The sequence below is a fragment of the Sus scrofa genome, chromosome 4 (genome assembly GCF_054392235.1).
Source record: "Sus scrofa isolate SSC_HxYL_T2T_F1_AM1 chromosome 4, Sscrofa_HxYL_maternal_Yorkshire_Landrace_v2.0, whole genome shotgun sequence".
Lineage (NCBI taxonomy): Eukaryota > Metazoa > Chordata > Mammalia > Artiodactyla > Suidae > Sus > Sus scrofa.
Window position 1 is genome coordinate 115,411,911 of NC_139386.1, and position 25,851 is coordinate 115,437,761.

Here is a 25,851-nt window from a genome sequence, read left to right on the forward strand (position 1 = left end):
TGGAGGGGGGCTGAGGTACAGGTGCCGGAGACGTCAAAACCCTGGGGCCGCGGGAGCTTTGGTCAGGCAGCTGAGGGTACAATCAGGTACCCCAGCTGTGTGGCCTCGGAAATTCTCTTGCCTTCTCTGAGCTTCTGTTTTGTTCAAATCGGGATGACCCCTACTCCACAGTTAGAAGAAATAAAGCAGGTGTGTGCGTGCGAGCGGGCGTGCGTGCGTGTATGCGGGCGTGTGCGTGCGCACGCGTGCGTGCGCGTGCGTGAGAAAGAAAGCGAGGGAGAGCGAGAAAGCGCCTGGCACGGAGTAAGTGCTTATGTATGTTAAAAGTCTCTGTTGTGACTTGAGCACGTAGCAGGGTTTCATGTCCAATTTCTTAGCACAGCTCTAGCGGGGAATCCAGAATCCAAGCCGGAACCCCAGCAGGGGCTTCTTGCAAAGGCGGCTGTTAGAGCCTGGAGCTGAAACTTTTGCACAGGACCAGGTGCTGGATGGGCAGAGCTCTGCTCTGATATACAGGAGAAACTACTCTGGGTCCTCCCCCCCCCCCGCCCTTAGGGCTGCACCTGTGGCATATGGAGGTTCCCAGACTAGGGGTCAAATTGGAGCAGCGGCCACTGGCCTACGTCGCAGTAACGCCAGATAGAAGCTGCATCAGCGACCTTTGCTGCAGCTTGTGGCAATCCACTGAGCGAGGCCAGGGATTGAGCCCGCCTCCATGGATACTGGTCAGGTTCTTCACCTGCTGAGCCACAACAGGAACTCCCCATGTACCTTTCTTGAAGTCGCCCTTGAAAGGAGGAGGTCTAGGGTGTTCCTAGGCTGCAATCGTGGTGTTCAGACTCCCGAGGTCATGCCTGTGCCAGCAGATTTCACCCTTCCAACCCCCCTCCCTAGACACACACACATGCATGCACTGCCCCCAAATCTGAGCGCGATGAGGGTGCACCCTCTGAGTCCTCGTGCTTTGCCTGTGTATCTGGTGATCTGGAAGGGCAGAGAAATCCCGAGGGTGGGGAAGCAGCCCCTCCAGTGTGGCCGCCGTGATGGCGGGAAGGGATGTTTCAGAGATGACTGTGTTTACAAGAATGCCGCAATTTTTGGAGCCAGCTGCGGAGTCCCCCCACGCTCTCTCCCACCTGTCGCCTCCTTGACTCATGGCCCACCTGTCGGCCCCAGGCCTCTGAGGAAGTCCCCAAACATCCTAGTCTTGGTTGCTCCCCTCCTTAATTTCCCATACCCAAATAAGGAGTTTTAAAGTGTATCCCAAAGAGGTCCCAGCATATCTGTAAAACATCGGGCTGAGCTGTAGCTGTGGGGCAGCTTGATGTAGGGGAAAGAGGGAGCAAAGTGCAGGGCCAGCCAAGGTCATGTGAAGCAAGGGGACCGGTGTCCTGGGGTCACATCAGCCTGGGGCATCTATGCCACTTCCTCAGTGACCATGGTGGGTTAGGTACCCTCTTGGGGTTGTAAGGATTGATTTGGATCATGGTGCGAAGTAGATGGCCCAGGACCCGGTCCAGACTGGCTGGGCAGGAGCTATAAAAACAGGCATGATCTCAGTTAATGGCAACACCGTCCTTCCAGGAGCTCGAGCCAAAAACTGTGGAGTCACCCTTAAACTCCTCTTTCTCTCACATCTCTCACCAAAACGATCAGCAAGTCCGATTATCTCTTGCTTTATCCATCACCCCATCCCCTCCTATCACTGCACCCAGGTCCAAGGGGCCATGACCCCTCCCTTGGGTCATCACATTGGCTTCCCATCCTGTCTCTCATTGGTCCCTTCAGTTTTTTCTCACCTCTGTAGCCAGAGGAATCAAACCATCCATGGCTCCCTCTTTCACTGACCCAAGTGATGATGGCCAGCAAGGCTGCCCACCCCTTCACCTCTCTGACCTCTGCTCCCACCGCTCTCCCCGCCACTCCCCCATCCCAGCCTCACTGGCCAACTCCTGCTCCTCAGCCCTTTGGGCGTGGTCTCTCGCTGCCTGGGGTGCACGTTCTCTGACACCCCCGCCATCTCCCCTTCCCTCTGAAGTCCACCTTGAGCCCTGCAGTTGACATGGCTACACACCCCAACCCAGCACCCCCTGACCCCTTACCCTGGACCCGCGGTACGTAACACCTTCCAGCAAACCCTGTAAGTCACCGATTTCTTGTTTAACGCCTGGGTTCTGTCTTCTCTTGCGACAACACAAGCCGCACAAGGGTGACTGTCTTTGTTCTGTCCTCTGATGTCTCCCAGGCACTTAGAACTGAATAAGTATTCGTTATGAATGATGGAACCGCACAACCACCTTATGAGAGGATTAAGGCAAGCAACTACTTCTATCGAGAGGAAAACCCAAGTTTTTTCTCATCCTCTGCGTGTGCCTGGGGTCAGGGTGGGGGTGACAGTGAAAATAATGGCTCCCTGTCCCCTCGGGCCCCTCCCCTTTGTGATTCCTCTGCCCTGGGGGGGGGGGGGCTGCCCTTTTCAACACTCCGGCACAAGCACAGATACAAACCCATCCCTTTGGCTTCTCTCTGCAGAGCTGAGGGCCACTGGAACTTTCTTGAGTTTTTGCTCTTTGCTATTCCGGGAGCAATTCAGAGAAATTTACTCAGAAGACACAAGAATTATAAAAATGGTTTGGTTTATGCAGAGCAGGGTTCTGATCAGAACATGTAGGCTCTGTCTGGTTTCCAGTTCCTTCTGAGATGTCTGCATTCTTGCCGCAGGTGCCTGGCCTGGGTTCCCTCCTTCCCTGGGTCCCGAACTCCCACCCTCTAGTCCCTACCCCATCCCTACCCGCACCCCTTGGAGCCAGACCCCTAACCCATGTTTCCCAGCCATGATCTCAAGAAGGTCTCTCCTCAGTGACAGTTTTCTCTTCTGTAAAACAGGAAGGCTCGTGCCTCCACCCTTGAATCCTGTTGAGAAGCACAGATAAAATAACAGTGTGATGGGCTTTGAGAATTTTTGAAACTTACATAAACCTAAGATAAATGAGAGGGGTGCAGATCGAGTCAGGACCACCCCAGAGCCAGGATGACAGAGGAACCTGACATAGGGGGGCAAGGGGGTGCTGTTGACACAGCTGGTGTCTGCAGAAGTCACCCTCACCAGGTCAGGTCCCCCTTGCCAGGAGACTTGCATTCTGCTCACAGACAAAGGAGCTTTAATTCCAATCAAACAATGACCCTTTGGTGTCCTGACTCCCTGGATGTAGATGAGGCTCTGAGTAGGGGAGCCGGGACCCAGGGGAACCGAGGCTCCAAGTGGGGCTAAGCTGAGGTCCCATCAAATCTGGCACAAGATCCCAGAAGAGTTCATATCTTGGGAGGGGCACCTTTGGGGGCAGAATCCTTATACCTCCTTGGGAAAACTTGCTTGGCATAACAAAATCCATAAAGTACCTACTTTGTATCAAGCGCTGAGCTCGTTCCTGGGGATACAGCAGTGAACATGACCCAGAGGGCTGGTGCCCACAAGGAACATGCTGTCTGTTGGTGAGACAGATGTTGAGCAAATACACAAACAATTGTCATTCACCACAGGGGCAAGAGCTCCGAAGGAGGGCACAGGGAGCCGTGTATATTCGTAATGGGGAAACTTGATGCTGTGCAAATGGTTGCAGGGGGGAGGGGGGGTGTCAGGAAGGCACCCCTGCAAGAGCTGTTTGAGCTGAGAACTAGTTGCAAGCCACGGGTCAGTTATTTCAAGCAAGTCCAAACCGAGCTCTCCGCATGGCCCCGAGGGCCCCAGGAAGTTGCACACAGTGTGGCCCTGAGGCCCTTGGCAGAGGTCGGGCCCTGGGGTAGGGGACGAGACCTGGCAGTGAAGGGGCAGGGAGGTCCTGAGGGCTGCGGTCTGGGCTCTGCCCCTCCGCCTTGGGAACCCCGCTGGTCCCCTGGCACGTGGAGCCAGCCCCGGCTGCAGGATCCCGGCTGCCTTGCCCTGGATGGATGGACGCAGTGGGGCAGGGCTCCATGACCTCATGGTAATGGTGTCCTATAGCCTGGCCAGCAGGAGGAGAAAACAAACCCTGTAAAGTCCCCCAGCGCTCCCAGATGCCTGCTCAGGAAGACTTGGGGCTCCAGACTGCTGTGGGCAGCGTGCCCGGCTCAGGAGGCCAGAACGGAATTTGAAAGTGCTTGTTTCTCGCTGAAAAATTCCAAAGATTGCTCAACATTCCTTTGACCCCAGGAGCCCGCGTTTGGCAGGAGGTGCTAAGCGCCGAGGTCCCAGAGCCTGTGGGCCTGCCCTGTGGCTCGGATTGTCAGGGAATAGCCCCTCTGTCCTGCTTCCTGGGGGACAGAGGGACGAGGAGGGGGAGGGCGTGGAGACGGTCCCCACCCTGGCAGAGTGGACTCCGTGGGTCTGGAAGGAGGATGGGAAACCAGCAGTCTTCCGTAGAAGGGAGGGGACGTTCCTGTTCCCTGATGAGGGTGACCAGGTCCCCAAAAGGCCCTGACACGGGGGAGCGGGTTCTTGGGCTCTGGGGCACAGGCCAACGGAGTAGCTCACTGAGGTCATCTCTCTGTGGCCACCAGGAAAATGAGCTCTCCCTTCCCAGCTCCCTTCCAAGGGGCCTGGCTCAAAGGCCCCCTCCTCCAGGCAGCATGCCCCCTGCCTGGATTGGAATCCGCTCCTCCGATGAGGCACTAACCCCACCAAGTCTCACATTGTAGTTGTTTCTCTAAGTGCCTGCTCTCCTCTACTAAGGAGGAAATGCTTGGAAAGGCAGGAAGTGTTTGGGTTCACACCCCTGTACTTCTGCAGGACTCAGCTGGCACAGAGATGTGGGCAGCAGGATATTCACCTTCCCATTGCCCTCAATAGTGGAACGTAGCAGATTCTCGGAGGTGTTCGAGAAGGGGGTTTGATGAAATAAGTTGGAATGTATCCATGTGGTGGAATGGTAAGCAGCTATTGGCAGTTACATTTTTAAAAATATTTAAAGATACAGGAGCATGTTAGAATCAATAAACTTCCGTCCTACAGAGCTAAATACTATTAACATTTTGGTGTGTTTCCTTTACATATTTTTTTTTCTATGTAGATATACACATGCATTAAAATCCTGCCTGCATGTGACTCTGTGCAGGGAGAAAAATTGTATTAAGTGTGGGGCTGCATTATTGTGAAAATGATGGGAAACAGCAACTGGGAAGGAGTCTGTATTGTCCTAGAATGTACAGGATAAAGATGCTGAAAATTGCACTGCACTCAGCATTCTGTGCACTGAACTAGAAAAGCCACAAATGACCTTGAGGCTGTCACTTCCTAACCGCACCCACCTCATTCTCAAGAAGGGACCCGTGAAGGGCGGTGGTTTGAGAATGAGGGTGGAAAGAATGACTGCCTATTGATTATGTTTAATTTTATGTAATCACTGAATTTGACATATGTCTTAATGATGTTAGAATCATACTGTATATAAACATTTGCTATCATTTCTTATTTAACATTATATTCTAAGCAACACCCCATCGTAGAAATATTTTTTAAAACATGTCATAGTCGTAAATGTTCTTTGAAAAAGCGTCTTTGTTCTTATTTTTTACTCGCCCCTCCCCCCCACCCGTCCCTTATTCATAAGGCAATTGATGGGTCAAAGAGTAGAAATATTTTATTCATGAACTGTATTTCCAAACGTCCTTCCAGAAAACTTGTTCCAAATTGCATTTAGCAGCAAACAAGAGTATTGCCTGCCGTGGGTTAATCATTGTTAAAGTTCGGAGACAGGAGTTCCCCGTGTGGCACAACGGGGTCAGTGGCATCTCTGGAGCACAGGGACACAGGTTGGATCCCCAGCCTGGCCCTGTGGGTTAAGGGTTGGGGGTGGGTACTGCTGCAGCCTAGGTGGCAGTTTCGGCTTGGATGTGATCCCTGGCCTGGGAACTCCGTATGATTCAGGGTGGCCAAAGAAGAGGAAAAAAAAAAGTATGCGGATGGATCTGAGTGATACGTGCAAAGGTAGAACTGCTGGGATTGGGTGGCTGCTGGGGTGTTGGGGCGTGAAATCCGGAGAAGCTGATGATACTGAAATCCTTAGCTCGGCAGTGTGTGAAGATGGGGAAGCCTTTACTGGAGCGAGGGGTCGGGGGGTGGGGGGGGGGGGGAAGGGAGGATTGGGATTGGCAGAATGGAAATTTGGTTCCGAAATACTGAATAGCTAAAAGAAATAAACAACCAACCCCATGGGACCCAGAAGGTAAACAAACAAAACCGGTTTCCCCCAAAGGAAACATGCAAAAAGTTAATGACAAATTGTCGACCTCATCATTCCATTAACTAAGATTCATTTGGTTGAAAATAGTAGAACTCTTGGTGGTCTTACAGCTTTAGACCAGCATATGTAAGTGTGGATTTATTTTTTTATTCTACTCGGCATTCAATGGGCACTTTCTGTCGGAGAATTCCGGAGCATTCTTGACTGTTCTCTCTTTGTCTTCTCTACTGTTTGCTCGAACCCTGTCTTTGGAACCTCCTCTTGGATGGAGGCGCTCAGACTGTTTTTCCACGTCTTACAATTACCTTTCGTTATTTTCGGTTTCGAAAAAAGCCTCTGTGCGAGCTCTGGGTGAATTCCTCCACTCCGTCTTCCAACTCTATTTGGTCCAGAGCTTCCCCTACATGTTCAGTTTTTATTACAAGCCTGTGACTTTTTCATTCCCAGGGTTTCTAATTGTTCCTCTTCCATCTTCACTTCCTCTTGTTCATTTCTTCCCGCATCTTTTGAGGATTGTTAACATGCTTCTTTTACAATCATTTTCATCTTGCTCGACTATTTCCTTTGCACCAGAAGGGAGTTTATCTCCTGTTGTTTGCTTCTGTTGGCAGCCTTCCTTCACCTTTATCTTCTTTGTCTTTTCTGTTTCTTATCCATGGAAATGTTTATCTTCTTTTGGAATGTGACTGTGTCCTTTTATTTTCCTCCGTCTCGTATGTTTCGCTTTCACTGGCGAGGCATCCTAGAGGGATGTTAAGAGCTCAGGCTCTGGAGGCTGCCTGTGTTCAGATCTTGGCTCCATGACTTAATAGCTGTACAATTTGGGGCAGGTTTCTGCATCCACATCTGTAAACTGAGGAATGGTAAGAATAGCACCTACATAATAGCAGCCCCTTTGGGGAGGCTTGAGTGAGCTGATGCACATAAGGCACTTCACCAGCGCCTCTTGTCACAGTGAGCATTGAATGCATGTGGATGTTATTTCTACATATTTAGAGAAAGTGAGTGCATTCGGGTGTGGATTGGAGGGGTGCTCAAAGGATTAACTTGGAGGGCCACTTAACAGCAAGTTCAAGTTTAGGATTCCCGAGTAGGTCTATTCCTTTTGGTCAAGTCTTCTTGCGGCTCCCCATGCTCTTGCCCTCACTGGCTTTATGGTGATTACAACCACCAGCCACCTCCAGCACACCTCGTGTACAATGCTCGTGGGAAACAAGGTAGCTTTCATAAATGCTGCTGTTGAAAATGGGTGAAAAAGAGGCAATACACAGTGGTCGCTGGCCCAGCATTTAAACCACTTCCAGCTGGACAGGAGTGGTGCGGTCAGGGCTGTGGCTGGTGACTATCACGGCAGTTTGGCAAGGACTGAGTCCTCTGGTCGCCAGTCTGACTCTCCAGGTTTTGCCTGTTGGGAGTGCTGCCCTTGGCCACATCCACAAGACTTCTTGTTAGCAGGGCAGTGGGGAAGTTCCCTCCACGCTGGGCTCTCCTGCCTTACAAAATGCTTCCTGCAGGTCTAGCTACCTGGAAATGACCTCATGATGGAGCTTCCCAAACCTGCTGGATGATAGAAATCTTTGGGGAAATTTGTTGAGAATTCTCATTCACTCTCCAGATCCACTGACTCTGCGGGGGGGAGCAGCTTGGGAGCCTGTATTGTTTAACCATCACCCCAGGTGATGCTTATCATCAGGAAAGTTTGAAAAGTAACTCCCTTGGGGGTTGAGCAATCACACACCCAGTGTGGCAGATGTGGGCTTTTTGAGCAGTTCAAACTTGAAAACTGAGGTCATTTGACTGTGAGTTTCCTTCGGGTGGTGGTGGGGGGTCTCTGTTGGCCAATAACCAAGCCCAGAAAGCTGTGAGGCATGAGGGGCATATGGGACTCTTGTTCACACGACCCCAGCCTCTTACTGCAGCTCCGGAAGCCCTGCCCCTCTCCTGAGGCTCAGCGGGAAAGGGGGAGAGGGAAGCATGGCTGTCCTGCCCTGCACGTTGTCCCTGCTCTGGGACTTGCCTGGCACACTGGGGTGGGCTGGGGTGGGGAGAGGTTGGCCGTGCCTCCTGAGGCGAGGAGTGTAAACACGAGGTGCTCGGCTGGTTGTGGTCCTTCTCAAGTATCATCATTCCAATCTCTAGGTTTCTGTGGCTTCTTCATCAGTGCAGAACCTTTGGTGCGGGGCCAAGCATTCGGCTTTTGCTGTTGAGCAAAGGGCGTGACTCTGTGACCTTGGCCATTTGGGACTGCCAGCTAGCAACAGGACCGCTCTTAAAGCTGTATCTGGGAGTTCCCATTGTGACAGAGCAAAACCGAGTCTGACCAGTATCCATGAGGATGCGGGTTCGATCCCTGGCCTTGCTCAGTGGGTTGGGGATCTGGCGTTGCTGTGAGCTATGGTGTAGTTCACAGATGCAGCTTGGATCCCGAGTTGCTTGGGCTGTGGTGTAGGCCGGCAGCTGTGGCTCTGATTCAAGCTGGGGACTTCCATATGCCACGGGGTGCTGCCCCAAAAAGGAAAAAAAAAAACAAACGAAAAACCGTATTTGTCTGTTGAGCAACTCCTTGAATGCGTGCTACTTCTGTCTGCATCTTCTCTTTCTCTCACAACACCCTACCTGAGGCTGCAAGAATTACTGGCACTTCCTATTATCCTGATATTTCATGCCACATCTCCCAAAGTATAAGTCTGAATGGCACAGGATCTAAGTTCCAAGAGCCACTGGAAAACATGTGAAGCAACTCCTTGATGGCATAAAAATGGGGAAGGCAGTTTCCCCAGCCTGGGATCTGTGGGTGCTCACGGCATGCGAACCAACCTTGATTCGGCCATTTGGGGGCTCCTCAATTTCCACACCCCAGTTTACGTTCCGATTTTTGTATGAAGGTTATTTTAGTCAAGTGACAGAAACACAGCTCAAACTAATTTCTGCAAAAGCAACATCTCTTGGAAGGGGCACACAGCAGAGCAGGGCAGGGGTGCAGTCCATCTCAGTGACCAAAATTGCTGAGTTTCTCCCTGCTGCCCATATTTCTTGCTTTCTTCTGCCTGTCAGCATCCTTCTCTCTGACAGGTTTCACGTGAATGGCAGAGACCTGCCCCTGGTGGCCGCTGTGACTCACCTCTCCTCTGCACCAACGTGGAAGGATGGGGCTTGTTTTCTCTTTCTCTAAAATTAAAATTTTTAAATTGCATGGAGTTCCCGTCGTGGCTCAGTGGTGAACGAATCCAACTAGGAACCATGAGGTTGCGGGTTCGATCCCTGGCCTTGCTCAGTGGGTTAAGGATCCGGCGTTGCCGTGAGCTGTGGTGTAGGTTGCAGACGCGGCTCGGATCCCGCGTTGCTGTGGCTCTGGCGTGCGCTGGTGGCTACAGCTCTGATTCGACCTCTAGCCTGGGAACCTCCATATGCCACGGGAGTGGCCCTAGAAAAGGCAAAAAGACAGACAAAATTTTTTTTAATTGCAAAGAAAGGCTCTGAATGGCTAAGCTTGTCTCAAGTATCCAGGTTTTTGGACGATATGTTTAGAAGGAAGAGTAAGAGCACTTCCCAGAAGAGTCTTTTCTGGGAAGACAGAACAAAAGATATGTTCTACTCCCCAAATCAAAGCAATACAAGTTGGAGTTCCTGTTGTGGCTCAGTGGGTTAAGGACCTAATGTTGTCTCTGTGATGAAGTGGGTTCTATCCCTGGCCTGGCTCAGTGGGTTGAGGATCTGGTGTTGCCGTGAGCTGTGAGGTAGGTCACAGACGCGGCTTGGATCCTGCATTTTTGTGGTGGTGGTGTAGACTCAGCAGCTCTAGCTGCAATTCGACCTCTAGCCTGGGAATTTCCATATGCCACAGGTGCAGCCCCCGAAAGGAAAAAAAAAGTAATACAAATTAAAACAGTCAATAAATGCTATTAGAATGAAACAAAAAGAAGTTACCCAGTGAGTTTCCTATTGCTGGGAAAACAAGTAACCACAAAGGCAGGGGCTTCAGACAACCCAAATGCATCCCCGCACAGCTCTCTAGTCGCAAGTCCCACTCGGTCTCAGCGGCTAAGATCAGGGTGGCGGCAGGGCTGTGTTCCCTGCAGGGGCTTTAGGGGAGAATCCACTTCCCGGCCCTTTCTGGCTTCTAGACATCGATCTTTGCCTCCTGGTCCGTTCCTCCTTCAAAGCCAGCAACGTGGCATGGGGTGTTCTCACCCAGATGTCTTTCTGGTTCTCTTTTGTCTCCCTCTTCCATTTTTAAGGATGCTCGTCAGTATATTTGAGCTCCTCACGATAATGCAGGATATTCTCCCCATCTCAAGATCAGCTGGCGAGCAGCCTCAGTACCCCTTTGCCTTGTAAGGTGACCTCCACAGAGATTCCGGGGATTGGGTGAGGGCGTGTGGGGGTGCGGCTGCCCCCAGGTAAGAGGGCAGAGGGTCTATCCTTTCCTGTTCTTCTGACAAAAGTGCACATGTGCCTAAGATTTCTGGAAAATAAGTTGGCAGTTTGGTAAAATAATAGTAAAGCCCTTAAATATTCATATTTGTTCATCTAAGAATTCTAATGATCTGACCTAAAAAATAATGCCACATATGTGTGTGGAGGTGGAATTTATACACTAAGATGTGCATCACTACTTTACTTAACACCACGGAAAAACGGGAAACAGCCCGATGGCCAGCCCTCCCGTGGCCGGTCAGGCTAAATAAACCGTATACATCCATTTAAGGAAACATCTTGATGGTACAAAGTTTTGCTCCTGAGAAGCTTTTAATGAAAATATGTATATGCCTTAATGTTATGTAAGAAAAGAAGGATGTCTGTACATTCTGCTTGGTTTTGCTAACACTGCACTAAAAAAAATTAAGTCTATGAGTTTAAGAAAAAGAGGAGGACACAAAAAAATCATGGCTACAATATGGTGTTAAAAAAAAAAAACGGATGTGCAGAAAGGCCTGGGAAGCAAAATGTTAACAGTGGTCACGCTGTGGGTGGTGGGGTTGTTTGCAGGTGATTTCTTTCCCTCTTAAATATGCATTTTAATTTATTTTTAGATTAGCCCTTAGGTGCCTGGAGTTGGGTTAATCGTAACTCTTATTTAATAACACACGCGTCATTATTCCAGTCATGGCCACATCTCTTTGTTTATTTGGTTAGTTTGCTCGCTATTTTGATAATGGCTTAAGTACCCACAGACTTAACACTCAAAGCAAAAGCATCCCTAATCACCTCTCCCACACACACCCTCCCTGCATGTCTCTGTTCAGGCTGTAACCATGGTAACCAATGTCACGTTCATCCCGTCATTGCTTTCCTTCTATACGATGCTGCTGCATCTGTTGTGAGACGGCCACTCCCTGGCAATGGCTTCCTCTTTCCTTTTTTTTCCCTGAGAGTCTTGCCAGGTGGCGGGATTGTTTTTGTTCTAAGACAAAAGAAATACTCAAGTAGGGGGTGTTGATGTAATCACAGTAACTGGCATTGATATAGTATAGTACATGATATATATATATGATATAATATAATAAATACATTGATATAATATAGTAACTGGTGAAATGTCATTTTAACTCTTTATCCTTCGAACCCTCTATGTTCATCCCAGTATTACCCGCGTTCAGTCTGGAAGTTGCCATTTGACACTTAAATGTACAGCGTCAGAGACACCCTCCTGGTGAAGGGAGTGTTGAGACGCCCTTGAGCTTCTCTGGGACCCAGGCCTCCTTTGGGGGAGACCCCAGTGTCCCTGGTCTCATCTCTGGTCGGTCTCACAGTGGCCATTTCTGCCTCGTGGGACACAGTTGACTCACTTGGAGTCCAGGTGGCTAAGTTGAAAGCCTCTGGCCCAAGCTTCCTCAAAGTCCTATCACTCCCAGGACCCCCAGGCTGACTTCAGAGTTCAGGGACTTCATTTTTACTCTCTCAAGCACCTGGTAAATATCCCATCAAGAGCCCTCTTATGAGCATCAGCTGTCTGTCTTTAGTAGGTCTTAACCAAGGACCCCTATCAGAATCATCTGAGAAGCTTTTAAAAAATACGGATGCCTAGAATCAGCTCCATTCCAAGGGCTTCTGTTAAGACTTTTAGCAGAAATTTGAAAGCATTCCCCAGAGACCCGATATGCTCTCTTGATTAAGAACCATGCTGGGGAGTTCCCGTTGTGGCTCAGCAGAAACGAATCCAACTGGTATCCATGAGGATGCGGGTTCAATGCCCGGCCTCGCTCTGTGGGTCAGGGATCCGGTGTTGCTGTGAGCTGTGGTGTGGGTTGCAGACACGGCTGGGATTCTGCGTTGCTGTGGCTGTGGTGTAGGCCAGCAGCTGTAGCTCCCTTTCAGCCCTAGCCTGGGAATATTCCATATGCTGCGGGTGCTGCCCTAAAAATCAAGGGAAAAAAAAAAAAGAAAGAAAAAAAGAAAGAAAAGAACCATAGCATCAGACAATGCCTGGCCAAGGTGCCCATCTTGGTCTTTATCACATTCTTCAAGGTGTTGCCAGCTCCCCCCCGTTACCTGGCTCCGAGCTGTATGTTTCAGGACGTGGATGTTCACCTTTTGCTTTCCTCGTGCCACCAGCACATTGCCATCCACCTCCGGAGAATCCGGGAAGGGCCAGCACTGAGAGATGCTGGCCTCGACTGTTTCTCATGTTTTGGCTGCTGTGGTTTCCCGCAGACGGTTCAGATCTCTTTAACTGTCTCTGCTTTCTCTCTGCCTGCTGCTCTGCCGCTTTTATCTCTGTCTCTATCTGTCCCTCCCTGTGTCTCCATTTCAGTTGGCTCTGCAGGTCAGCTTTGTTCTTCTCCCCTCGGAATAGGCACCTGCAGACTTCCCACTTCTCCACTTCTGACCCAAGAGGCAAAAGGCTCGCTCTCTCTAGTGCTAGTTTGCCGTAGTCTACGCAAAGACCGCATTTAAGAGGCAGTTCCAGGAACACCTAAGAGCGTGGACTTCGAGCCAGAGCTCAAATCCCGGTTGGGTGAACAGAGACAGATTGGTTAGCCTCGTGGTGACTCAGGTTCCCCATCTGTATGATGAAGATGATAATTGCACGCACTCCTAGGGTTGTTGAGAGGAGGGAATGGACTAAAGATGCTCTTAGAATAGTGCCTGGTACGTGGTAAGAACGATCTAAGTAGGGTGACCACAGTCTGCAGATGACCCAAGCATGTTTAATTTGCTTCACGAACCCTGAAAGCAGGAGAAATAAGGTGAGCCCTTTTGTTGGACCTGATTCCAAAACCTGTGTGCATATTGGTATGAAGTAGAAGTGACCCAGGGAGAAGGAAGTCACTTCATCAAGGGGCCCTTTGTGGCATAACAGGGACCTGTGCTCGTGGGATATGTTTAGTCATGTTCCCTTGGTTTAGGGAAAGCAGATTTCAACAAGTTGGGGAATTTGCACGAGTCAGAAGCTTTAAAGGAGACTATGGCTAAAGAGGGACAGACATCTCCAAGGACTCCAGTCCGCATTATACAATCAAGATTACCCAAGGAAGCCTGCTGGCCCTGCCACTGCCCCTTCCTCACCTACGTTTCATCTCCTTCCAAGGGCTGTCCATTTTCCACCCTTTGTCTGACTTGCCTTTCTTCCCATTCTCACATCACCTGCTCTTGCTCAGGCTGCCTTTGTCTTTCATTTGGGTTACAGCAGCAGCTTCTCAACTGGCCTTCTCATGTCAGCTCTGGTCCCTTCCAGAGTTCTCATGCCTTCCCATGCTCCTCATTCTAGCCAGAGGGATTGTCTCGAAACACAAATCTGATTGCATTTCTGTTGTCCCTACCCCGCCTCTACATCCCTAAACTCACTCGATGGCTTCCCGGTGCTTTCAGAATAAAGAAGAACCGCTTGAACCCTGAGGAGCCTGGCTCTCACCTGTCCCTTCATCTCCATCAATTCCATCTCACTTGCTCTACCCATAGGGGCCTTCAGTCCTGCATAATCACTAAGTTTCTCTGTGCCACAGGGTCTTTGTATGAGCTAGCATCTTCCTGGAAGTTTCCTCCTCTCCACTCACCCATCTCCCCCTTAAAAAAAAGCTAATAAGCAATTTTTTGGGGGGAACACTTTTAGGTTCATAGCAAAATTGAGCAGAAAGACCTCCTCCACCATCAACATCCTACACCAGTGTGTGCCTTTGCTGTCATCCATGAACCGACACTGATCTATCATGAACAAGCAAAGCACATAGTTTATATTATGTTTCACTCTTTTTGTTGTACATTCTGTGAGTTTGGGAAAATGTATCTAACCTTACAGTGTTGTACACAGTATTTTCACTTCCCTAAGCATCCCTACTGGCCCACCTGTTCATCCCTTTTTCCCTCCAAACCCCTGGCGACCAGTGATTTTTTTTTTTATCACCTCCATAGTTTGGCCTTTTCTAGAATGTCATAAAGCTGGAGTGATATAGATGTAAGCTTTTCAGGTTGGCTTCTTTTCCTTAGCAATATGCTTTTGTAGGGTCTCCCCATGCCTTTTCAGGGCTTGCTAGCTCATTTCTTTTTAGTGCCAAATAACATTCCATTGTTTGCTTGTGCCACAGTTTACGTATCTACCCACCTACTGAAGGACATCGTAGTTGCTTCCAAGGTTTGGCAATTATGAATAAAGCTGCCATAAACATTGTGTGTGCATGTGTGTGTGCGTGCACGTGTGTGCAGACAGTCTTCAACTCTTTTGGGTAAGTACCAAGGGGTACGATTGCTGGATCCTATGGCAAGAGTATGTTTAGTTTTGTAGGAAACAGCCAAGCTGTCTTCCAAAGTAGCTGGACCATTTCGTGTTTCCGCCAGCCATGTGTGAGCCCTCCCGCTGCTCCATAGCCTCACCCGCATTTGGCATTGTCAGTGGTTTTGGATTCTGGCCACATGTGTGCATGTGTGTGTGTGTGTGTGTGTGTGTATGTATATGTATGTATATGTACATATATATACATACACTTACATACACAGACATATATGTGTATATAAACTGTATAGTCATATTTCATTGTTGTTTTACTTTACAGTTTCCCAGTGAGTAGGAGGTTAAGCATCTTTTCAGGTGCTATTTGCTGTTTACCATCTTGTAGTATCTTCTTTGATGAGGTGTCTGTTCTGATTGTTTGCCCATTTTTAAATTAGGCTTTTTCCTTTTCCCTTTTTTATTTGGCCACACCCACAACATGCGGAAGTTCCTGGGCCAGGTATCGAACCTGTGCCACAGCAGCAACCAGAGCCACAGCAGTGGCACCACTGGATCCTTAACCAGCTGCACCACCAGAGAACTCCTTCATTCTCCCCTTTGGACCTCAGTGAATCCTTCCTGCTCATCTTTTAGATCTTAACCCAGTAATCCCTTCTTTGCCTTTTTGTGTAGATTAAAAAAAAAAAATCATAAATTCTTAGAGCTCTATGTAGCTCTTCTTTACAGCTTTTCATCATTGCACTTTAGTATTTATTTGTTTAATTGCTGAAATAATGTCCGTCCCCCTGAGGGGACCATGTCTGTTCTTTCTTTCTCTGGTGGCTCAGAGCATCCAGGCACTGCTACACACATACCTGTGGAGGAGGAATAAACTAATAACCTCAGTGAGGACGAAGGTGGAGCAGGAAGAATGGGGCACGTAAAGAAACCACTTTGGAAACAGAATGAGTCCGGAAATGCGAAGAGCACATATAACAATGGGAGGGGGCAGAGGGCCAAACACAAATGCCAGAAGGTACAAACCTGTAAGACCCGATGTCAGGAATACTAACGTGTAAAATGAGCCGGGGCTTACACAGATGACGGAGACCCCAGAAAGCCTATTTGAGAAAATTACTTGGAGCCAGGAAAAGATCAAGGAAGAGCCAGACCCCACACTTAGTGTGGCAGAATGAGGCATAATGTTTAATGCACAATGTGTCTCTCCCTCAAGAAGAGTGCTTCTCAAGCCAGAAAGTGTAAAAGGCCAACTCCAGGAGACGAGTGTCAAGCCCACGTTCAGTGAAGAGTGAAGAGTCGTGGTGGGAGCAAGCAGGCGCGTTGCGTGAGCTCTGGACTTGGATGAATCTCCTCAGAACTGGGAGATCTAATTGCAGAGTCACTGTCCATGATTTGTGAGAAATTTGGGAAAGGAGCCAATAGCCAGGGAAATGTGAAATGTTTTGCAGTTTTCAAGAGGGAAAGAATGTGCATTTGGGTAAATTTATTGACTTGTGACTTGCAAACTTGGCATTGACTCATGGCACAGATATGCACTAGATTTGTTATGAGGTGCCTAGAAAGTCGAATTTTATATTTTTCTACCTCAGTAGGCCAGCCTGTCAAGTCACCCGGCAGCGAGGTAGGGGCAGTGAATCACCTTGGAGGAAGTCTCTGTTCCTAGAAAAATCACACTGTTGATACTTTCCGTTGTGTAAATGTGAGGCACCCGTTAGCCTGACAATTGGATATAACGGGACATTGTCCCCTAAAGTCGAGCTTGACAAAGGCTCTTCTGCTCCATATTTCTTGGTATGAACAGCGGGGTTGCCAGAAGCAATTGGGCACATTTATAAAGGTGCAAGGAGCCTTCTGGAAGAAAAAGTCAGGATCAGTTCCTTCTCATTTGAATTCCTTCTCATTTGAATCTAGATCCTCTCTGATGGGCTGAAGTGGTCCCATCTGAATTGATGGCCAAGCCCCTCCCCCACAAAGGGGAAACTAACAGGGCGGGAGGGGGAGGGGAGGTGTGAAATGGTGACTCAACTGTCCTCCAGCACAGGGTGTGGCTGAGGCCAAAGCAACCCAGCCGAGAGGGTTTGGGGAAGGAGCCCACGTGTGGTGCATTCTCAGGGTAAGCTTGATGCCCGGGAACCCTCCAGAACCTGTGTAGAGAGCTGGGCTGCGGGCATTAGTGCATACGAGCTGGGTGGGGCCTTCTGCTTTTAGCAGTGACATGGGTGGCAGCAGCGGAGAGAGCCTGCGCCCCCCCCCCCCCACCGTGGCCCCAGCACTGCACAAACTATACAGCGACACCCAGGGAGCAGGGAGATGGAGATTTTTGCTTATTTGGTGTACGAGGCTGAACAGTGTCCCCCCACAACCCCAGCCCCACCCCATTCTTGTCCAGCTGAAACCTTAGAATGCGACCTTATTTGGGATAGGGTCCTCAAAGATGTGGTTAGTTAAGGTGAGGTCACACTAGGTTAGGGTAGGCCTCTTGTAATTCGGGTAGAGGCCCTAAAGCTAAGAAGACTGACATCCTTGTAAGAAGAGAGGAGGACACATAAAGACCCCGGGAAGACGGCCCCGTGACCACGGAGCAGAGACTGGCGTGGTGCAGCTGCAGGTCAGGGACGCCAGGCTTGCCCGGAGACCCAGGAGTCTAGGAGCGAGGCCTGGAACAGATTCTTCCTGATTTCAGAGGTCGGGCCTCTTGACCTACGAGAGAATCCGTTTTTGTTGTTAGAAGCCACCAAGTTTGTGGTAGTTGGTTACAGCAGTCCTAGAAACAAATGGATTCTGCCACGTTCTGAAACATAAAAAAAGGATGTAACTCTTACTTGAATCCCCATCTGGTAAAGCAAGTTACACAAGTTACAGCTTATTAAACAGCTGTCTTATCTGGTTGATAATCAAGAAAATGCAGAACTGAAAACACCTCATGATATTTTTATGGCTAAACCAGAGAAATGTAGGTTAGATGCTAATACAAGTATGAGGGCTGGCAGCTAGCTTAACACGCATCTGGATGGATGGATTGATGCTGACCTGCAGAAGACAGCGGGTCTCTGTCCTTCTGCAGTGACGTGGATGCGACTTTGTGTTCTTATCAAATGTGTAAGTAATACACAGTTAGCGGGGGTCATATGATAGGTAACAGATCTCATACTCAATCCGGATAGCTGGAATGGTGAAGCCCAAACCCCAAGATGACATTTTATGGGGGGGGGAATGTCACGTTAAATCTTTAGCTTCCAAAAACATTAATTGCAAGAATGAACCAGAGGGGACCTGGATTGAGAACAACTTGTGGGGTAATTTCTATAGATTTGTAGATGATGCTAGTTTAAAAGGAGGCAGCAATGTGACTTGATTCCTCAAAAAGGTAACAGAATTTTAGATGGCATTGATATAGATGTACTAATTACAACAAACTCATTAATCAAGTTCCTCACCAATAGATTAAAATGATTTTAGCATATGTCATCAAAATGTTTCCTGGGGAGTTCCCTCTGTGGCACAGTGGGTTAAGGATCTGGCATTGCTGCAGCTGTGGCGTTGGTTGCAGCTGCAGAAATGTTTCCTGGTAAGATCAGATGATTAACAAGTAGCTTTGATACATAGGCATAATGGAGTAGATTGACGAGGGGGAGGAAGGCAGTATCCAGGAAAATGTTTAGCGTATATTAAATGAAATATATTAATTTAGCATATATTATATGAAATGAGCAGCCTCAGGATTCCAAACTGATCTTTCCCAGTATTGCCCTTCCACGCTGAGGAGTCAGAGGAGCTGAAGCAGATCAGGCAGGGGCTGTGGACAGACCAGTGCCCCTCGCCATCAAGGAAAAGCAGCGACAGTGCAGAACTGTGAGAGTGCTCCAGGCCTGCGGGACCTCTGAGCATCCCTCGCTTCTGCCTTCTCCCGCAAATGCTCTTGTAGCCCGTGCCAACTGCGAGGCATACAGCTCAGCTGGATTGATATCATGCAAATCACACATTGGAAAGACTGTCTTTTAACTTTTCATTCAGATATAATATTAAACTTATCAAAAAAACTTGCAGAGTTCCCCTTGTGGCTCGGCAGCAATGAACCTGACTAGTATCCATGAGGACGCAGGTTCAAACCCTCGCCTTTCTCAGTGGGTTAAGTATCTGGCTTTGCCGTGAGCTGTGGTGTAGGTTGCAGATGAGACTTGGATCTGGCGTTGCTGTGGCTGTGGTGTAGGCTGGCAGCTGCAGCTCCAATTTGACCCCCAACCCGGGAACTTCCAGATGCTGCAGACGCAGCCCTAAAAAGCAAAAAACAGGCAAACAAAAACTAAAGAAACAAAAACTTTTTGCCAAAAGAATTCTTGTTTACCTTTCACCAGCTTTCCCAAATGTTAACATCTGACGCAGGCATGGTACAATGATCAAAACCAGAAAAAGGTCCTTGATCTTATTAACTCATTTGCAGATGCTATTGAAGTTCAGTGATTGTTTCACTAACCTCCCTTTTCTCTTCCGGAACCGGAGCCAGGTTCCCACACAGCAGTTAGCTGTCCTGGCTCCTTGGTCTCCTTCAATCTGGGTCAGTTCATCAGTTTTCTGAAAGGATATTTGAGGGTAAATTTGACAAACCAAAACATATCTAGAATGGCGAGGGTCTGAAAGGCAGGAACCCCGGGGAACCCTTGCCAGAAATGGCAACTGTCAGCCTAGAGGGGGGCCTGTTAAGGGGCCGTGTTAGCTGTCGTTAAAGTTGCCTTCAAACACTGGAGGACCTTCGTGCAGAAGATGGCATAGGTTTAGTCAGCACTGCCTCAGGGACTAGAAATAGAACCTAGAGGTGGCATCACCACTAGGAAGATTGCAGCTTGGCTCTGTGCAGCACATTCTGTGAGTTAGAACTAACCATCTCCCGGCCCCCGCAGCCCTGAGCTGGATCAGGGCAGACAGATAGGCTTGAATCACAAGAAGCCAGGTAGAGGCAGGTCATGGGTGGGGCCGCAGAGCAGGAAGAGCTGTGGGGCAGCTGGCCAGGGCCCCACATGACTCACACGACTGGGGCTGTCAGCTCAGGGGAGGGAGCAGAGCAGACAGAGGCTTGATTGGCAGGCCGGGCGGAGAAGAGAACGCCTCCTCCACCAGCTTTGCTGCCAAAGTCCACTATTGATAGAGAACTTGGGGCTTTGCCCACAGCTCTACCTGCGGCCATCTGTCCAGTCTGTCTAGTCGGTCCACTCTTTCAAGCTCTCTGACCTCTCAGCAAAGGGAGGGTCCCTGGAGGGGCAGAATTCATGTTCTTGGGTCAGGGAGTTCTGAGTTGGGAGAAAAAGCCCAGGGACCCCTCTCAGGGTTTATTGATGTGCGCTGGGGGCTGAAATGGTGCCAGGTCCTAGCATGGATGCCAGTCTGGGCAGTTCCTATAGCTGGAGGTTTGGCCAGGATCCGTAATGTTAATCGTATCTATTTGAAACGCTGAAAATGAAGCCAACTAAACGGCAGCAAGGAAGAGCAATGAGCTAATGCTTAAGTAAGGTCTGACATTTCTATGCTTCAAAACCAATCAGTAGTTGAGATTTTCAGCCAAGTGAGCTCAGCCAACACTGAGTTCATCAACATCCTCATAAGAAAGTCCTAAGAGTCTCATGACAGTGCGGCTGTCCTGCTGTGGCCGCATCCTCCTATCTGGCCGCAGATCTTGGGGTCTGTCCTGGCATCCATCCCTTCATCATCTGACCCTCCACCCACCCATTTAGACCTTCAACACTTGTCTAACTTCCACTACATACTGGACACGGGGCATGAGCATGAAAAACATCACCTTTCCGGCTCTCAAGATGCTTACTGTTTAGCGGCAGGTGGGAGGATGAGGTAACAAAGCAAAGAAGCGGTCACTGGGGGAAGCGCAGGCTTCAGCTAAGGAATTTTAGGTTTCCATTTAAAACTCACCCAAGTGAGCAATTTCTAAGATGATTCAAAGTCATCTGTAAGGAATATGGAAAAGTTATTTGAACTTCCACAAGTAGGTTCAGCTTTTGTGTGAGTCACGAGAGATTCTTGGGATTGCAATCCGGTTCAGTGAAATTCAATGTCATAAATACGGATTGTGCACCAACAAGGAGGAAGGGCATCACCGCCCCAACCCCTCCCCTTGACAGACCCAAGATCATGAGAACCTCTCGGATGAGCTGACCTAATCCCACCTGAGGACCACTAGTGGGAAAGGCCACCAAGAGCTGTCACCAGGAGGGCAGGGGTCTGTGAAGAGGTGACTTGACTATCGCCCCTCTCCTGTGTGTTCCAAGAGTGAAGCTTTCCTGACTGCTGAGCATGACACTGAGAGCACGGCCGGGTCCTTCCTTGGAAAATACCATGGCCTGGGCAGGGATCTGAATGCTTGGCACCATTGTGGCTATAAATTTGGTGGGACGATCTGAGATTGCTGGCCAGTGCTCATGGTCATCAAAGGAGCTGAGTTCTAGATGCTTCTCTGTCGCTCCCTGGCTATCTGAGTTGGCTCGTCTCCACCCATAAACCGGGGTCATTACAATTCCCTTCTCAACGGAGTTGTTTAGCGGCTTAAAGACTAGATTGAGAAACTATGTGGGAAGGCACTCTGTTACTAGAACAGGAGTGTGTTTCAGGAACCAGCTCCGGCCAGCATTTTCACATCCTTAGATGGGTCATCAAGCATCACCTCCTACTAATTTTCACTTTGACCTTGGGTGAGGAAAATTGTGGACAGAACATTAAGTCATCAATTGTTTTGCCCAACTTTAGATAGTAGCATTCTTTGCTTTTTCTTTTCTTTGAACCCACCATTTCTAAGCCTAGCTTGAATGTAAAATGACATAACACAATGTACCTTATGGGGTGATTATAAAAATTAAACGAGGCATCAAGGGTCTACCGGGAGGCAGGGGCTGGCCAGCCTTCGCAGGTGAAATCAGTCCTTACTTGCCTCCCAGCTGGCTCCATCTTTCGTTTTGCCAAGGACCTGCTGAGTGGTACTCAAAAACAGATAGGAAGAGCTACCACGAACTGCGCACTTACTAGAAGCGAGCACGGCATTATGTGCCTTTCTTGGTGTTATTTCATTTAATTCTCATCATAGCCCTAGGGGACATGTGCCATTCCCATTCCCATTTGACAGAAAGGAACTAGGAGCACAGCGAAGTTAAGGAACTCAGCCCAGGTCACACAGCTGGTAAATAAGAGAGCTGGTCTACGCGTCCACGCATTCCATTCCTACAGCCCTTGCTCCTGAGTGCTGATTTCTGCTGCTTGGTTACTGGGCTGGAGACACAAATTCGGGACCAGCTCAGCTTGAAAGCAGCTGATAGCACTGAAATATATGTTACTTCTGATCTGTGCTATAAACCTTGACCAAATGTGGCTTCGTTTCACCTGCCTTTCTCTGCCTATCTAAATCATCTCGAGCGTGTATTTCATTCCGTCCCTTAATTTGTTTATACCGCTCACCTTAAGTCAGGAGTAATTTGACTTTTTACAGTTGAATAGTGCTAAATGATTCACATGTCTGAAAGGGAAAGAGAGAGACAAACAAGTTTAACATAGTATCATGTATCATAAATAGTAGTCTGGGTCCAGCTGGACAGAAAAAAGATTGGGCTAAATCGAGAGGGGGAAAAAAGGGGGAGAATTCCCTTTAGAGTAACAAATTTAGAAACTAATATTTTGCCCCTGGGAGGCACAGGGCAAAATAAGAACTCCCCATATCAAAGAAGCCTGGGAATAGCACGGTAGGAAACAGAAACATCAGTCTGATACAAGAAAGGAAAGACAGATAAGCAGCCAGGAAACGGGGGTCACCGTGGAAATGCGAGGAGAAGAATGGGGCCCAGAAGCTCAAGGGAAGGGAGCGCTCAGGCCAAGGACCTGTGTGCGAGGGGGATTTATTTGAAGGGGGCTCTGCCTGCTCTTTGCCCTGGTGCCGGAGACAGGAAGTATCCTGGTTTTCCTAAAAGCTGGGGTAAACTATCCCACGTTTATGCTTTGGAAGTTGATCAGGCATGTGCTCCTTGATGAGGCCCAGGATGTACAGACGAACCAGAGGTCTCATATGCCCTCAGGAAGCTTGCTGCCCCCTGGGCCAGACCGAGTGGCAGGCCTGTGATGGCCATGCTGTGTAATGGATGCTTTTATGGACCTGGGAAAAGAGGAGGCCAGTCCAGGTCCAGGGAAGATGATATCTGGGCTGCAACTTGGAGAATAACCTGGTATTTTCCAAGTGGGTGGCATTGAGTGTCATGGCTCCTGGCAAGGGAAACTTCATCTGCAGAGACACTGGAATCTGAGCTCGTTTGGCAAGTCTGGGAAAGTATGCTGTTGGGTACGGCTGGAGCAGGGGGCCTGTGTGGGAACACGGTGAGAGATGGGCTGGACGGGGGAGGAGCAGAAGTCAGATCACAGATTATAGCTTTTAGCTTATCCTAAAGATGCCTCTCGTCTTTGATGGTTTGCCAAGAACCCTGACCAGAGCAGACTTGGCCTGCCTGTGCTACTGTGCTCAGGGGCAGTACTTCACAGTATTTTTCAAGCTATAGGTCACAACCCACCCGTGGATAATGAATTTTTTAAAAATAATAAAATAGACTGAAGTGGTGCCTTTTGCATGCATGATTTGCGTTCTTAAAAAAATGTCTCATCTGTCATGAACTGTTGCTTTTGTAAAGTGTAAGATGACAGCAAAAATTTAACTCCTAGAAAAAGGAGCGTGCTCTTGGATGAAACAGCAATGTCAAATTGCTCTAAAAGTTTTTTAAAACACCCACTTTTTAAAAAGCAGCTCTAGGGAGGTATAATTCGTGTAATACGCAATTCGCCCGTTTACAGAGTACATTTTCAGTATATTCCCAGGGTTATGCCACCCACAGCACGACCTTTTTTCTTTCTTCCTTTTTTTTTTTTTTTTTTTTTTTTTTTTTTGTCTTTTTGCCTTTTTCTAGGGCCGCTCCTAGGGCATATGGAGGTTCCCAGGCTAGGGGTCGAATCAGAGCTGTAGCTGCCGGCCTACACCAGAGCCACAGCAACGTGGGATCCGAGCCGCGTCTGCAACCTACACCACAGCTCACGGCAACACTGGATCCTTAACCCGCTGAGCAAGGGCAGGGATCAAAGCCGCAACTTCATGGTTCCCTGTCGGATTTGTTAACCACTGCGCCACGACGGGAACTCCAAGCTGGACCAATTTCTGAACATTCTTGTTGCTCTTAAAAGAAGGCTTCTACTTCTTAGCAGTTAATCCCCTTTTTCCCCCAGACCCCTCCTCCCAGCCCTTGGCAATCACTAATCTACTTTCTGTCTTTATAGATCTGCCTACTCCGGTCTTTCCATATCAATGGAATCCTGTAGTAATGTGCTCTTCTGTCGTTAGCATCATGCGTTCAAGGTACATCCAAGTCGTAGCATGGATCCTTACTTCATTTCTTTTTATGGCCAAAGAGTAAGTATTCCATCATTTGAATAGACCACGTTTTATGTATCCATTCATCCGGGGAGAGACATTTGGGTTGTTTCCATCTTTGGGCTCTTATGCATGACGTTGCTTTGAACATTCAGGCACAGGTTTCTGTGTGAAGGTGTGTTCTGATTTCTCTTGGGCATTTACACCGAGGAGTGGAATTGCTGGGTCCCGTAACTCCATGTGTGGCTTTTACGGGAAGCGCTGTCCTGTTTTCCAGAGCAGCTGGACCCTTTGACATTCTCCATAGCCGTGTACGGTGTTCCAATTTCCCCACGTTCTCAACACCACTTGTTACGATAGCCATCCTGGTGGGTATAAAGTGATATCTCCTTGTGGTTTGTGTTTGCATTTCCCTGAGAGTTAAAAAGTCAGGCATCTTTGTATGGGCTGTACACTTGGTCTTTGCTTCTGCCCTTATCTCCTGCCCGGCTGGTGATGCGCAGTTCTCAGACCACACTTCAAGTAGCTGGACTGGAAACGGAGTGTATCACCCGGAGGGAGGTTAAGTGTTATTTCAGAAAACTTTTGCTTCAGTCCCATGTGTTCGGCGTTGAGATAATAAAATGTACTTGTACTTCATACTGTTGGAAACCCTTCCTGACATCCATCCTCATCTAGAGTGACACAGGCCATCCTTGAAGCAGGACCTTGTCCTTCCAAACATCACTCAACGGCCACATGCCATTGCCTGAGCCCTGAGAAAATCTGACAGGCAGCTTCAAAATCTGAAACTAATAAAAAAGGGTTTAAGTCCCAAACCAATTTAATTACGAAAATAGACCCACTGTTTTGAACTTAGTGAAACAGTTCAAAAAAATTGTTTAAAGGCTATTTCCGTTGTGTTTTAACGTTCCATTAATTTGAGAAGAGTTTTTAAAAACTTGACTTTATCCCATGAAAATGGGATTGCTTAAAAGAGTTGGTTTTCTCTGAGATATAACCAGAGGCAGATTTTGCCTGGGTCTGCTCTCGGTGGGGACAGAGGTACACGCCAGTCGTGTGTACGTGTGTTCACGTCTTCAGGTACACGGGTGCACGTGCAAATCCCTTTGCTTTCATGGATGCTGCTGCTCACCCTGTTTGTTGCAGCATTATTCACAACAGCCAAGGGGGGGAAGCAACCCAAGTGCCCACGGAAGGATAGGTGGGTTGAAAAAATGTGATGTATAAAAAAGAAAATGTGTCATATAGAGCCCTTCCCCCAGAGGAGACTCTGGCCAGAAGGTACCATCTAAGAACCAGGAAGAGGGAGAGTCCTCGCCAGACGCCACACCTCTTGGTGTCTTGGTCTTGGACTTTCACTCTCCACAACTGTGGGAGATAAACGTCTGTTGTTTATGTTGTAAAAATGTGCTGTACAGATACAATGGAATGTTATTCCGCCTTGAACATAAGGAAATCCTGTCACGTGCTGCAACATGGGTGAGACTTGAAGACCTTCTGCGAAATGACATAAGCCAGTCACGAAAAAGACAAATACGATAGGGTTCGCCTGAAAGGACATATCC

At 48.6% G+C, this 25,851-nt stretch overlaps 1 long non-coding RNA gene across 3 annotated transcripts in view; it reads left to right on the forward strand.

Moving 5' to 3' along the window:
• The first annotated feature begins 261 nt into the window (after positions 1 to 261).
• LOC102165594 (uncharacterized) overlaps positions 262 to 25,851 on the forward strand; it is a 42,841-nt gene continuing 17,251 nt past the window's right edge. The window contains exons 1-2 of one of the 3 annotated variants that reach the window (XR_002343516.2): positions 262 to 303; positions 24,190 to 24,322. This is a non-coding gene — a long non-coding RNA (uncharacterized LOC102165594). Of the gene's footprint in view, positions 304 to 5,758; positions 5,788 to 24,189; positions 24,323 to 25,851 lie in introns of those variants that run through there. The other 2 variants (XR_014843141.1, XR_014843142.1) reach the window with 2 other exon arrangements.